The following is a 16153-nucleotide window of genomic DNA, read 5'->3' as shown; positions in this document are numbered from 1 at the left end:
TTTCACTTAACATAATATTTCAGGGTTCATCTATGTTGTAGTATGTATTAGTATGCATCAGTGTTTGATTTCTTTTTATTGCTGAGTGCTATTCTATTGTAAGGATATGCATTTGAGTTGTTTCTACCTTTTGGCTGTTACAAATAATGCTGCTATGAATATTCATGCACGTGTTTTTGTGTGGACATACGTTTTCATTTCTCTTGGGCCTTTCCTAGGAGTGGGATTGCTGGATCATATAGTAAATCTGCTTTTAAACTTTGAAGAACTTCTAGACTATTTGCCCATGTGGTTGTGACATTTTATATTCCTATCGGCAGTGTCTGAGCCTTCTGACTTCTCATCCTCATCAGTACTTAATTATTTGACTTTTTGATTATAGCCATTCTAATGGATATGAAATAGTATTTCATTGTGGACTTGATTTGCATTTTCCTGATGATTAATGATGTTAAGCATCCTTACATTTGCTTCTTGACCATCTGTGTGTCTTCTTTGGAAAGATGTCTTTTTTTAACTTTATTTTTATTTTTTTATTTTATTTTTATTATTGAGTTATAAGAGTTCTTTGTATACTCTAGATACGAATCTGTTACCAGATCTATAATTCATAAAAATTTTCTCCCATTCTTTGGGTTAACTTTTTATTTTCTTGATGGAGTCCTTTGAAGGATAATTTCTATGTAAGAGCATATTTTGGAGGGCATTTGAGCCTGGGCTTTCTTGAAAGTAAAGCCAGAGACAAAGCTTATGTACAGGTAATTTGTTAGGAAGTAATCTCAGGGAGCAAGAGTGAGGGACAGGGAGATGGGACAAGGATGGAAAGACAGAAGCCTGACCTGTAGTTGAGTTAGCCACTGGCCTGGGTGACTGGCACTTGATGGTTGCTGGGACTTTCTGAGACACTTCATAGAATATCTTCCAAGAGCTGTTCATTTGTAGGACAAAAGGGGACAGTATTTAGCTATCGGTTCCCAATCACCTGCTTGTTAAGGGTGGTCCCAAGGGTATTAACTCCTGGGATGTGCATGTGAGTGCCACGCTGGTTTCTGATGGCATCCCAGGGTGTGTACTGGAGGCGGCGGGAAGCCGGAGGTGTGTCCCACAGATCCCAGGTGAAGAGCTCTTTGGGTGGTACCTGCGCTATCCTACTGAAACCACCATTGAACTTGTCCCCCTGCAGGAGGGTCTGGGGCAAAAGGTAGACCAAGAGAATCCGAACTGGTGCACAAGCAACATCTGTTCTACTAGGTAACAAAATACTGAGATTTACGAAAAAGCCCGCAGTCACCTGGTGAAGAAGAAATTCCTAAAAACCCATTATGATTGAGAGGAGTTAAACTAGCATTGTGGATCATTTCTGGTGATAATATGGTTCATTTGAATAGTAATTAGCAATTAAGTGTTTTTTGAAAGCATCTCACTTAACTCACAACTCCGAAAAGTAGGTATTATTAGTTCCTTTCTTAGGATAAAGGAACGGAGGCCCAGAGACAATTAAATCACTTGCTCAAGGCCACACGGTGAATTTTGTTGCCTCTTGATACTTCCTAGAAGCTTGGTGAGAGAAATATTGAGGCCGCACTGAGTGTGAATATACTCTACTCCTTCCTCCAGGTGAGGAATTTCATATTCAGGTGAGTTCTGGGGGCCCAGGAGGCAGAGTTGATGACTGAGGGGGTCAGAGAGGGGATGTGAGTGTGAGACAGATGCGCTCCAGTTTCTGGGGACCCTCAGGTGGGGTTGAGGCGGGGCAGATCTGCTGAGTAAAATCAAGCATGCGCTGGAGGCAGATCTTACTTGGAGTTTTCAGTTTAAAGTGGGACCCATGAACATCCCTGTGTGCGCAAGCTGTGGCCTATTTTCTGCCCGTCCGTGACTTCCACTCCAGGCACCTGAAGCCACCAGCAGGGAACTGTACCTAACACATCATTTAGTCTCTTTTGTAGAACTGGTTTTATAGCATTGCGCTTTTGGAACATTGTACTTTGGTTCACATCAAGGTACATGAGGTACGTGATAAGAAACTCATTCTTGCGTTCATTCTGAAGCTGTTTGGAGGACAATGTTCACTGCATTAGTCCTCATTATAAAAACCCAATGGGAGAAATTTCTCTCTGGATTCAGTGACAGTAATAATTGCACTCCTAATGAAAAACTTTGTTTTAGTCTTATGGACGCTGTAAATTATGTGACTGGGCATGCATTTTTGCTTATCTGGCCTTCCAGAAGGTTCAGAACCAAAGTTGTGACCTATAATAACAGAATAATAAGGTAGTAATGACATTATTTGAGGGTTGATCTAACAGTGATTTTTTTTTTCCATTTTCTGCTCTTATTTGATCTTTGGTCCATTTCACTTATTCTTGAAAATAATCTTGCACTGAATGCATTTTAAAGCTGCTGCACACAGGTAGTAGGGTACAAATGATGCAACTAGTGAAGGCAACAATCTGAATTTAAACTCAGAGCTTCCATTATAAGTCCAGTCTCCTCTCCTTGATGATGCAATTTACTCAGGCTTTCAGTCTCTGAAACTAAAAGTAGCTGGGTTGGGAGGGACAGGTGATTGGCTGTTTCGGTCCATTGCAGTTACTTTTGTTTTTCAAAAAAAAGTGTAGTGTTTCTTGATGTGTGTGTGTGTGTGTTTGTGTGTGTGTACATGTGCACACATGGATGCCATAAAGTTTAGAAAGGGGTCAGAAGGTCCTTGAAACAAATCATCCCTTTATACAGTCACAGCAGGGCAGCAAAAAATTTGACTCTGAGCTTAATGAAAATGAACATCTTCCTATTTTCAATTTTAGGCCATTCAGATTTATTTGGAGAGAAGTTGTGTTCGTGGGAGAGCTCTGAATGTGTGCGTGGCCATATATTAGATCAGTCGTATATGCTGTGTTTGTTGAGACCCGGAAGTAAGGACACTTGGGGAAAGGTGAGAGAACATTAACCGAACCAGCTCAGGCCAGGACAGGCTGTGCAGCTGGAAGGGAACACAGCACATGTTCTGCCCACCCGCTCTCTCAGAGTGTCCCTCGAGAAGCTTCAGCTACCACCCTGGCTCTCACACAATTCTTTGGTCCTAAAATTTTTGAAAACTCAAAGGAGCACCAGAATTGTCCCTGACCTAGCCCATTACTGTATTATTAACTTATTGTCCCCAAACCTATTCAATTTCATATTCTCCTTTACCTTTGGGCATTTAATTTTTATCTCCAACCTTATAGGGCTATGAAAGCTTTTGGAGGTCTGGGGCCTTCTGTTACTAAGCAAGACTGCCTTTTTCAGCATTTCCAGAACAGCAGATTTTATAACCTCCTTTGGAAACACCTTTTGGCATTTAATCAGTTCTTGCCTTACACTTAGCCCTCATCCCTCCGGCTGTATCTTGAGCACAGTTCTAAGTGAGAGAAAAAAAAAAAAATCAATGATCTATACCAGTGTTTCTAAAACATTGTATTGGAATAACCCAGGGTACTTGCTAAAAAGCAGATTCGCAGGGCATTGGCATCAGAGGGATAGATGAGAAGAATCTTGGGTAGGATCAAAGAATCTGTAATGTTTTCAAGCACTGGAGGTGTACTACTTTTCCATATTTTAAGAAGCACTATTCTATACTCTTGACCAGTGAGCCTCAGACTTTGGAATGGAGTTTGTTAATTTTAAATATATTGCCTATCCATCTTTCTGGAGTACAGATTTTATAGATCAGATATTGGACCTTAGAATTCATAGAAACACTGTTGCTAATGTTCACCAATGTTTTTGGGATATGGAGCATTAGATCCTCTCTACTCTTCCAAGTTATTTGGTTTCCAAATTCAAAATTTCAAGTTATTTGGTTTCTCTTTGCTTGATTACAGTTAAATATGTTAAATGTTGTATTTAATACTTTGGAGATATCCACACAATATTAAATAAGGTATAAACATGCATATATCATAGTTCTTGTCCTCCTAGAGTAAAATTTCTTACTGTATATACTAAAAAAGCTATGTTGTTCACTTGCATGGGTAAGTTTGAGTAAATAGATTAGTACAGGGACGTAGGGAGACTAACATAACAAATACCCAGATACCTATTACTTGAATTTAACAAGTGTTGCCATGTTACAGTATTTAACTCATATTTCTTTTATTTTTAATATAATGTTATAGATAAAATTGAATTTTCATTTGGATCCTAACCTCTCCAATTTCCATTTCCCTTCCTCTGTTCACAGAAGCAAATCTTAATCTGTATGCATATTTTTTCCCTTAAGGTAAATTTCTAGAACCCTACTTGATGAGTAAACAAGCATAAAGATTTAAAATCTAGGGACGCTTGGGTGGCTCAGTCATTAAGGGTCTGCCTTTAGCTCAGGTCATGATTTCAGGGTCCTGGAATCTAGCCTCACATTGGGCTCCTTGCTCGGCAGCGAGCCTGCTTTTCCCTCTCCATTTCCCCTTTTGTGTTCCCTCTCTCGCTGTCTCTCTCTGTCAAATAAATATCCTAAAAAGAACAAATCTTGCCAAAAGTGCTCCAAAGTATATCAGTTTGTATTATTGCCACTGTATATGAGCTGGCTCTTTTCTCTTAGGCCAATGCCAACAGAAATTGAGGATTTGTCATTAACAATAAATCCAGATTTTATAGGTATTGGTAGTGTATCACTGTTGGAATTTTAATTTTATTATCATTATTGAGTTTAAACATATTTTGAATATAGTTATACATTTACATTGTTCAAAAACGAGAAAGTATTAAAGGCATTTTAATTATTTTAAAAGAAAATTACCTCCTGCATCCTTGAATTCCAGCCCCCTCAAATGTAACCACGATTTTAATGAATTTCTCTGCCCGGTATTTCTGTATGTATATTTGAATATCATACTAGTATTTCACTAGATTTCTATCCCTCCTTCCCCAACACACCAAAGTTAGCATATTTGTTCTCTATTCCATACTTTGATTTTTCCACATAGCAGTATAGCTATAATCTTTTATAATATTTTTATGAAAGTTCCCTTATTTCTTCTCTTTGCTGCGTAGTATTCCATGATACACCTGGACCATACTTTCTGTAACCAGCCCCAGCTGGCAGATACTTGGATTATTTCCTTACTCTTGCTAAAATACCTGGTGTTGAGCCCTTTAAAATGTGTGGCAGTGAATTTTCTGGGTCAGAAAGTATATTCATTTATAATTTTGATAAATATTGTCAAATTGTCCTTTTTAGGTGCTGTACCAGCTTATTGAAGAGATACATGGAGTGTGCTGTTTCCCCCCAATCTTACTAACTGAAGTTTGATCAGTCTTTTGAGAATTTGTCAGTCTGACAAGTAAAAAAGTTTCTAAGTGTATTTTTATCCTAATTTTCTGTTACTTGAAGAGAGTGGAGCATCTTTTCATATGTTTGAGAGTCATTATATTTATGTGAACTTCCTGTTCTTATCTTTTGGCCATTTGTATATTGAATTTTTCTTTTCCTTATCAATTTCTAAGAACCTTTTGTGTATTAGAGATATTTGAGTCTATTTCCAGATTTCTTTTTCTTCACTGCTGGTTTATTGATGTACCACTACAACACTGAGTTGATTAATGATATTGAATAACATGTTTTACTATCTGGTAATAGTAATCCCCTCCTTGGTCTCTTTTTTCTTTTAGCTCTTTTCCCCTGACTACTCTATTTGATTATTTTTCGTATGAACTTTAAGATTAACTCATCTAGTTAAGAAAATTAAATCTGGGGACATTGTGTTAAGTTTACACATTTCTTTAGGGAGAAATAAAATTATGATATTGAGTTTTTCTTCTTAAGAACATGGTTTGTCTTTTCATTTGTTCCTGTTTTCTTCCATGTCATAGTGTTTCGAAGTTTTGCTCATCATGGTTTTTTGCATTGTTTACATTTAATTGTAGGTATTTCATCTTTCTCAATGCTGTTACATAGGAGATCTCTTACTCTAGTCTTCTTTCCACCTTGCTGTCATATGTTTTCCTAATCTGTGATGATTATTGTGATCTATTGAATTTTCAATGATAATAACTCCATTTTTACGTTCACAGGAGTCCTCTTTCCTTATCAAAGCTCAGCTGGAGCTGTCTTCTCTAGTGTTCCGGTCTTTCTTTATCGTTTATTCTTTTAGCTCCCTAATATTGCTAAAAAGCTTATTTTATTGTCTTTTTCAGCTCTGAGGGCTCAACCTCACCTGTTTTTGGAGTCTAGTCTGTCTTTCATGGCACTTTCTTTCCTTAGGTGATTTCAAATTTTTGCCGTGAGGGCCTCTTCAGTGGGGCAACTTTGCCCCCAGAAGAGTCCCTTAGGACCCTGGTTGTGAAAATATTCCCAGAGCAGATTATGTATACTTCTTGCAGATCCTTAACATTTTCAGTGGTTGTGGGGAGGGCTGTATCTTAACTTCTTGTCTTCAGGATGCCTTACCTTATCATTAGTGTAGACAGAGACCCCCACATTCCTGGGTTTGATGTCTCATGAGTTTATTTTTATCCTCCCTTAGAGCCCTGGACAGATGGCAGACTTCTTGCTCTTCCCTCAGGCTTCTCGAATTCTTTTTACGTGGAAGTGACAGCTCTGCACCATTGTGTGTTACGCAGAGGGCTCCATTTCAGTTTCTCTGCTTACTGCAAGCGGAGCCCAATCTTCCATCCCTGAGGGGGTGTGAACATTCTGTGCTGTCATGTATCTTGGGCCCATGTCTTCTCTAAGGAGTCTTATAATTGATAAGGCAACGTTGTCCAAACAAAAATGAAAATGAATAAGACTGTAACACTGGGAAATATCCGAAAAGAATAATCGTGTGGATGTGGAGAAATTTCTTCCTATTCTTGTAGGAAAACATTGGAGAGACAGACTACAGTGATTTTTTTTCCGAAATGAATCCTCCAGGGTTTTGTTTTGTTTTGTTTTTTTGTTTTTTTGTTTTTTTTTTATCAGTTTTTGCCCTTGCTTTAAGTGAAAGTTGATAAGGTCTGCGTCGTCTTCTCTCACCTTCATTTCTTTTTATGTCAGGAGTTAATTATCCAGTCGGTGTAATTATTACCGGCACCTAGAGTCTCTGGGCCTGCAAGAAGTTTAGAATTACACATAGGCTTTTAGCAATTTACACAGTACGGGCTTTGAGCCAATTTGAGAAACAATGAAAGCCATTATCATCTATCTGTAAAATACCTTGCCCTATGTTTGCTGCCCTCAGAACAGTGGGTTACAAAAAAGCTACAAAACACGAGTGAAATAATTGGGCGTGCAGTTCTGGGCATTTTGTAAGCCCCCGTGCTCTGGTTGCTCATCCATTGTGTGCTTACTGGCTTTTTCTTTGCAAAAGTCAGGCAAGTTTTTCGGGAGAATCACCATCCTATTCCAGCTGCCTGTTGTCTTCAGAATATTTCTTTGCCATAATCCAGGCTTCTCTGAATATGATTTGATTTTGAGTCCACAAATGCCACATCCTTATTGGCTAAGACAGTCATTTCTCTGTGATATTAAGGTCCCCCCCCCCAACCTTTCTTGTCTTTGAGTCCAGGAAATAAGGGGCTAGATTTTGTCCAACAGTTGACTTTCTTCAGCGTCCTTTCTCTTATTTATCTACTCTACTATGATCTTGGCATTTTCCTCTTTCTTCTCAGTAGGTATGTTACAACATGAGTTCAGCCACAACTATGGAAATACTTTTTCTAAAAAAAATTAATGAATTAATTATTTCAGTAGTTTTTGGTAGCATGTTTCCATCTTTTATGTGAACTACGGTTTGGTTATGAAGAAAAGTCTTTTAAATTATTGAAGTCTCTTGGCAGTGATTTAAGATTACTCTGTATCATCCGTTCACTAGGTAAAGAACAACTGCCCTGTGCCTTTTTAGAAAATGAACAGTGTCACACACACCAGTCAGCAGAGCACCACAGGAAACCTTCAGCTCACGAGTGTCTGGCATAATGAGCGGGGGCTGGGGTTTTGCCCAGACCTCATGGTTCCCCACTGCAGGCCACGGTACCATCAGCTCTAGGTTCTGGGAATACCATACACCTGTGTGGGCGCGTGGAAAGGAACATGCATAAACCTCAGGGACACTCTGCCTGGAGCACCTGAGCCAGCTTTGTGGCCAGACCCGGCGTGTGAACTGGGACTTGCCCCTGGACTGGGAAAACAGCCTCTGCTGTTCTTAAGTTTGACACTGTTTTCCTCTCAAGATAATAGACATTCCACAGAGAATGGGACCTCAGATGCAGAAGAACTGGTAAGAGATGAGAACATCCTCCTCTTTAATGACAGGGACTCCACTGGCACTGCACACTGAATGCAGTAGCAGTTTTGTGGGGCTCTCACGCCTCACTAGGGATATATTTGGGGGAGAATGTGATGAGGATGGCAAAGCGATGCGTCGTGGCTGCCTGGGCTGCCTGCACTGATGTGCTGATTTAATTCAAGGATGTGCTGAGAAGACACTTGTCGGCTTGGAGCACGAATTCCGGAGAGAAGCATCCTTGCATTTAATAAGAATGAGGAGACGGTGGTTTTGAACCGTGTGTTATTCCTCACTTCGGGTTTTCTTAAGGGTTGATAATTATGCCCATGTGGTTGGGCTTAAAGCTGGGCTCTCTCTTTCTGGGCCGGCTGGGTAAAACGGTCTAGTTGGGCGATGTGAGCGTTGCAAGTGGGTGTTTGCTGACAAAGCCAGTCCCTGTGCTATTCCCGGAGAGGCGGGCGCCATGTCTGGCCTGTGGGGTGGTGGGTATTTGTGTACATGGAGGGGCAGTGAAGCAACCGCATAGTTTAAGCCCCCGCCCACCCTGTCCCTTCCCCCCTGCAGAGAACTGTGGGATAATTTGCTCTACAGGACCTTCGAACAGAGAAGCCAAATAGATTCTCTTGGGACAGACAAGGACCGTAGTAAAGCCATGATTTTATGATTTTATACAGTGCCTTTCCTAAGGAAATTCTCGTTTTATAAAATGAATGTAACTGGAGCAACCTGGCAGTCCAAATCCTTTTAATTCTTCTCTTACCTTAATGCCCCAATAAGAAGCACTCAGACAGCTTTGGTTTTGTTCTGTGTCGGGTCTTCTGCTTCATTCAAAGAGAATCCACTTCTAAGGCACTTTGTTAGGAAGATATAATGCTGTATTTCTAGGGCAAAATATTTAGAAATTGACATACATGAAAGATGTATGAATGCTTTTGCTAAGGAGAGCTTGTTGCTTCAGGAAAGGGGTTTTGGTTTTCAAACATTAGACACGCTATTAAAGTACTTGTAAATTACTATGAAATACTAGGCTGGGCTAAGCTACGTGATCGCCACCCTTGCTTGGTTCAGCTAAGTTTCTCCCAGCTGTAAACACTTGACAATTTGGCTGCAGCTCTTCGAGAAACTGGCTGGCCCTGAGCGTGACATCTCCAGCCCCCCTTGTTTACTAGTCTAGGATGCAGAGCCCTTGCCTTCAAGGACGTAAAGCATCCTTCAGAGACAACAGTTGAAAACAAAATCAAAATGGAATTCAATTTGTGAAACATCCCAAATCACTGTCACAGGTTGAACCCATGTTTCCATTCATTTTTCACCAGTGTGACATGTACATCCCCTCATGGAGCAGATCCTTACTAAGCATGCAGTGCTAAGTGCTGGCCAGAGTCCAGACCTTTACCAGAATCTAGGTTTACTTTCCTGAGTGCGGCCCGACCACCATGAAATCCCCCAGTTTTCCATACTACTACTGGTCAGTTCTTTTGTGAATTTCTTCCTGTGAGTATTTCCCTTTTCCCTCATTTACAGGGGACCCTCTTCCTCTGTGATGAGGATATGGGTGATACAGCTAGGTAGGGATGGGGGGAGAAAGAGACCATCAGAATTCATTCTGTGTGGGGACTTAATTTAAGCTTCCCTGAGTAGTATAGTAAGGGTTCTTCTGAATTCTCTGTTTCTACATTTTGGGGATGTTCTTTGTAAAGTGGAGCCACATTAGCTTTAATCCATTTGATACATTATGAGTTGTATTGAAATAGGATGACATGAAAAGGTATGTAATTTGGAACCATGTATTACTGTTCAAATCTGGACTCAGTGCTTACAGTCTATGTGTCTTTGGACAAATTACTCTTTCTGAGCTTAGTTTTCTCAGTGTAAAATGAGGCTGATAATAACAGTAAACCCAGTGCCATGGTTTGAACTTGAAAATGAATATTAAATGTGTACTTCACTTTTACTAGTATTTCCCTTTCTTTTGTTTTTTAATATAATAAATCTGGCAGGAAACTACTATGCTCTGACTTGATTCTTGGCTTCTCAGCATCAGCATGATGTTAAATTGGCAAAAATGAAAGAAGTTTAAAGGAAAAGCACTTGAAACGATGTTGGTAGTAAGATTTATGTATACAAATAATAAAGATAAAGCATTTTTGTATAAACTGTGGAAACCATTCTTTTGCAAAGAATGCAAATATAAAAGCATTTTGATTTAATTTAATTTATCATAAAACTTATGCTTTCACTCAAGGATTGGAGTCTTTATGCATGTTTTCATTAAGTTCTCAGTACTGCATGAGGAAGGCATTATTTCTCAATCGTAGATGGGAGGAACAGAGGTGCATGGAGATAACGTGATTGGGGCAAAACTGCATAGTGGATGAGAAGCAAGCTTGTGTGGGCTCAGTCCAGGCCTTCAGGGCTTTGGTCCCAGAGCCTAAAGGTACAGGGTCCCCAGTAACTACTCAGGAGTGTAACACATGCCCTCTTGGGTTTCCCTCTCAGAACCTGTCAAAGAGGAGGAATTAATTAACCAGTGATCTGCTCCTTTGACTTGTCTCATGTCCAGCTGAACCTTCATGTTCAGTAGCTGTCACCTCCCTTTTGTCCCGTCCCTTCATTTTACTCACTTCTCCAAACCAGGACTCTGGTTAAATTCAACTCTTTCTCCAGGCCAGCACCCAGATAGCATAGGAAAAATACACAATCATGCTGACTAATCTGTCTTTAAATTCATGACCTTGAATGTCCTATTCTCTCCTTGCCAAGTTTTATCACGTTCATCCCCACCTTCATTTTCAGAGAGACATTTGGAGTGTTGGAAGAGGATTGCCACAGCCTCTCATGACACCACCTTTCAAAGCCTTCCAGCATGTGTACGTGCACATTCTGTCATCCTAGCGGTGACTGGAGGTGAGTCTGTACCCTGAGCGGAGACCCCAGGTCCCATCTTCTCTCACCTACTCACAGACATTCGTCCACAACTTCTCTCGTCCTTCTCTGACATTTTTAGTTTATTGTCATTGTTGTTTTACTGGTCTCTTGGTTCATTACCATCAGTGTTCAAACACATGGCCTTTTTTACCATATTAAATCCCAAATCCAAAGCAAAACAAAAATAAGCAAAAAAAAAAAAAAAAAAACCAACAAAAACAGAAATTAAAAAAAAAAAACAACCCTCTTCTTTCACTTTGCTTCTTCCAGCACCTATTGCCCATTTTCCTTGCAACAAAACTCTGACCCAGAGTTGTCTAAACTCAGTTTCCAATTTCTTTCCTCCCATCTCTTTTCATTCTGGCTTTTATCCTCGCTGCTGTCCCCAAACTGCCCTCGTCTGCGTTACCAATGTCTGCCTTGTTAAATATAGCTGTCAGTTCTCATATTAGTTCTGAAGCAGATGACACATTGATTCTTTCCTGTGAATAAACTTTCTTCTCTTGGCTCTAGGATACTGTGTTCTCTGTTCTCTTACTCTGCTCTACCTCATGTCCACCCCATTCCAGCGACATGGGTCTCCCTGCCTCTTCGGATACGTCAGGCATGCTTATGTCCTAAGGCTTTTGTACATCTCTTAGGAAGTCTCTTCCCCTGTGAGGTGCCCATGGCTAACCACTTCACTTAAGACTTGGCTCAAATATCAACTTCTCAGTGGTTTCTACTTTGACTTTCCTATTTAAAATTGTCCTATTTAAAATTATAAACTACGCCACCCCTACATTCCCAAATCCTCTTGTAATACTGGATATTTCTCTCTGGCCCTTATCACTTCCTGATATATGATGCATAATATGTTTCTTTTTTGTATTTTATGTTTCCTGTCTCTATCTTTTTTTTTTATTTTAAAAATTTTTTATAAACATAATGTATTATTAGCCCCAGGGGTACAGGTCTGTGAATCGCCAGGTTTACACACTTCACAGCACTCACCATAGCACATACCCTCCCCAATGTCCATAACCCCACCACCCTCTCTCCCTACCCCACTCCCCCTGGCCCCCTCAGTTTGTTTTGTGACATTAAGAGTCTCTTATGGTTTGTCTCTCTCCTGATCCCATCTTGTTTCATTTATTCTTTTCCCAAAGCCCCCAGCTTACATCTCCATTTCCTCATATCAGGGAGATCATATGATAGTTGTCTTTCTCCGATTGTCTTGTCGCTATCTTGCCGGAGGTAAGCTCCTCCAGGGCTAGAATCTTCTTTTGCTTGGTTTGCTGACAGAATATCCAGAGTGCCTACCATTGAACCAGGCATAAAGTGGATGCTCAAATGTTGAATTAATAAATGATTCTAGGAAACTTGCTGCCCTAGCTGTACAGTTATAGACTTGGATGATATTGGGGCACTTGGGATTTGAGCCTACCTATTCCTGGACTGAACTGATTCTTTGATGGAGAGAGTCATCAGATACTGTGGAGGGACTTTTAGGGATCCCTGGCCCAGTATTTTTCATTTGGAAGACTGCAAGGTATTTTTTCAGAGATTTTACGAAAGTATACCACGCTGTTAGCACTCTATCTGGTGCAATAACAAATGAATAGAAAAAGCTCCAGACTTTATCTACACCTCGCATTCATGCAAAGCAACATGAGTTGTAGAATGTACTTATTAGGGGACGGGGGAACCAGCTGGGTCTCCTTTGTGGCCAGATCCTTGGACCTCATGGTCACGGGGCATAGACTGTGGCACTGGGAATCTATTGGGTTATGCAATGACTGCTAAATAGTCCATGTTGAGGTAGACAGACTATAGCTTGAAGTCAGATAGATGAAGGGTCAGGGCGGATCCTGGACTTAACACCTCTGGGCTTTCCTTTCTCTCCACTGTAAGTCGCTGTGGGGCTCTGTAGGAAGTGTAAAATTGCCAGCCCAAGGTAGGCACAGAGCAGGACCACTGAGGGCGAATTTTCCTTCCCTGAGGAGGAACTCTCGGCATTACCCCTATTATATTATTTCCTGGGTATCACAAAGGAATTTAACTTGCCTGAATATCTGAACATACACTAAAGAGATTAATTTATGAACCAGAAGAAATGGAACAAAGAACTTCTTGCTTCTCTTTTATGAACTCTGAATGCCTCAGATTTACAGTAGAAATTACAAGACTGTAGCAACTTTCCAGGGAATATACATGAAAAGACTGCAAATCATCAGTTTTGGAGCTGAAAAGAACTCAGTAGCCATTTAAATTTCCTCTCAGAATATGTGATTGTGCATATTTATTGAGAACCTACTATGAGCAGGTTTGAGGTGACTTGTGGCATTGAGCATAGAAGAGATGGGACTTGTGGATTCCAGAAACACGAATGTGCTTTCATTGCACTGGGCAAAAAATATTTCTAGCAGGATGACTGAAGAACTACTAAGGGACTTTCTAAGAGATTGTTAGGGGCACTTCAGAGGATGCTGTTAGGAAGCTTTTAGGGAGTTGTGCAAATGCATAGTCAGCTTAAAGCCATTAAACACATTAATTAATGCCAATTATTCTTGTGTGGTGGCTATAGGTGCAATTGAGAATGACTGCACCGCATCTGTTTCCTTCAGGCACAACTTTAGTCTACATTTCGGAGTGTGTAGGACATCTAGGATTAAAAACAAAGCAAAACAAAACACAGAACCCTTAGCAGTGTCAAGAAAATCAATTCCTAGGTAGTCCTATAAAAGTCACTTGCCATTTAGTGCTGTAATTAATTCACCTGTGAAGTAGAAATAGTAACAATGAAATAAGACTTATTTTTCTGAAACTTCTTAATGGAGGTTCCCCGCAATAGAAGTGGGTTGAAATTGACTATGGAAATTATCATGCAGCTGATGACTGAGGAAGCCCAGTTTCATGGGAAGGGGAAGTAAGGACTGAGCCAGTGCTCATTCCTATTTCCCTGACATTGCTCGCATGGAGAGTGTTTGTAGCAAGTGTGACGAAGGCTGCGTTTGAGTTGAATTCACCTAGTCTTCCAAACTGAGTTAATTTCAGCTCTTCAGAAAAATACACACATGCCATACTTCTAATGATGCGAAACCAGTTTAGACTATAGGAAAGATTTTCATTTATTTTCAAATAATTAGAACTAACTGGCTGATTTTTAAGTATTAATTGGGCTGACATAAATGACTTTAAGATTCACTTTAAATATGTAGCAATAATTAAGTTATGTGAATGATTTGGTAGGTCCTCATCAACAGCTAAGTGAAAAACAAGAACAGAAAATTAAAAATAAAATATGATCTCAGTTACGCAAACATATTTACATACTTCACATTTTCCTCACATATGTGATTAGGAAAAGAGTGGAAGTAGACATAGCAAATGTTAGCAGTGGTCATCTTTAGGAGATGGGATTATTGGTGCTCTTTTTCTGTTTTCTTTTCTGCATTTTCAATGCTTTTGCGGTTCCAGTGAAAGTCTGTTAGTCTTATAGTAATAGACCAAAGCCATTAAAATTGTGCTTAAAGGTACTTTGCACAGGGCAGGAACATAATACAGCAAACGCTGAGAGAATGAATGGGTCCATCAGGAAAGCTGACAAGCTTTACCAACTTTCTGGCAGCTTTGTCCATCTTTCTTGTAGGCTGATAGTAACATGTCACATCATGAAGGTTTCGTTACAAAATAAATGATAGCATATTATAAATCACTACCATAAATAATAAGCACAGACAAATCAAGTCCCTTTGTGATGAGACAGCTCTAATTGCTTTTAATTTCATGCTTTCATTTACTGTACTTGCTAAATCTTAAAGTTGTAATCTCCAGTGTTCTTTCAGTCATTAGTAGAAATTAGCAATGTTGTCCTATATGCAAATCAGTTGGCTGAAAAAGTCAGTTATGTGGAAAATACTGTAAATAACCTTTTTCAACTCAATTAAACAATTTCGGTGTGATGCCCCAGGCTTTGAGGAACAAGTAATTGACTAAAGCAGTTAAAAACCTCTGGGTCCAATTCAGAAAGCCTTATACAGACAAAATTCTCACTTTCTTCAGCACTAATGTTGTACGCCCAAGAGTATTGGGATGAGGCCAGGGATGAAATCCTAGGTGGACAAAAGAAGAAAGATAGGGGCTAATATTTACTGAATGCTACATCTTCTATTGTCATTCTTTGTCCCCAAAGTGAAAATGGCAGTGAAATATAAAATGCAGTCAAAGATACGCCCTTCAGTGTTTTCCAGGCTGTGTTCTGCTGGTATGTGCTCTCCCAAGATGCGTTGTTGTGTACAAAGGGAGGTTCATGGGACACCTGGGTGGCTCAGTTGGTTAAGCGACTGCCTTGAGCTCAGGTCATGATCCCAGAGTCCTGGGATCGAGTCCCGCATCAGGCTCCCTGCTCTACTGGGAGTCTGCTTCTCCCTCTGGTCTTCTCCCTTCCCATGCCCTCTCTCATGGTCTTGCTCTCAAATAAATAAATACAATTAAAAAACAACAACAACAAAGGGAGGTTCATGAGAAAATGATCTGGGGCATTTTTACATATCATGTATTGCTTTTGAAGGGTCAAAAACAACATTGAGATGCTAAAGGTCTGGAAACGTGTGCAGTAAAGAAATATGTTTAAATTGGTTTAATCCAACGGTTAATTCCATGGGAAAATAAAATTGTTTTATTTATTTTATTTACCTAATATCTGCTAACATCCCTTAGAACTATCATTCTGCGCACAAAGACCAAAAAGCATTCAAGCAATATTCTATACACTGGACTTGTTGAATATGGTACGTATGTAATTAGGAGGTAAATTCTATGGCTGCAACATCCCCTTTTGGTCTAGTAAGTAGTGTTACAAATAAATGCTACCACACACTGTCTGTTTTTCCTGGGAAAAGCCATGTAGTGACCTGATGGCTGCTGGGAACCACTTAGGTCCAGGCTCATCTCATAAAACACCTGCTTAGAATTCTTGATTTTTTTTAAATAAAATG

At 39.9% G+C, this 16153-nt stretch overlaps 1 long non-coding RNA gene across 1 annotated transcript in view; it reads left to right on the top strand.

Annotated features, from left to right (window-relative positions):
• Positions 1 to 16153, top strand: part of LOC116878364 — a 118202-nt gene that overhangs the window by 89499 nt on the left and 12550 nt on the right. The gene's annotated exons all lie outside the window — the stretch shown is intronic.

The sequence above is a fragment of the Lontra canadensis genome, unplaced genomic scaffold (assembly GCF_010015895.1).
Source record: "Lontra canadensis isolate GAN:19392208 unplaced genomic scaffold, GSC_riverotter_1.0 scaffold2, whole genome shotgun sequence".
In the NCBI taxonomy this organism is placed as follows: Eukaryota; Metazoa; Chordata; class Mammalia; order Carnivora; family Mustelidae; genus Lontra; species Lontra canadensis.
Note: the sequence above shows the minus strand (reverse complement) of the source record. Positions and strands in the feature narration are given on the sequence as shown.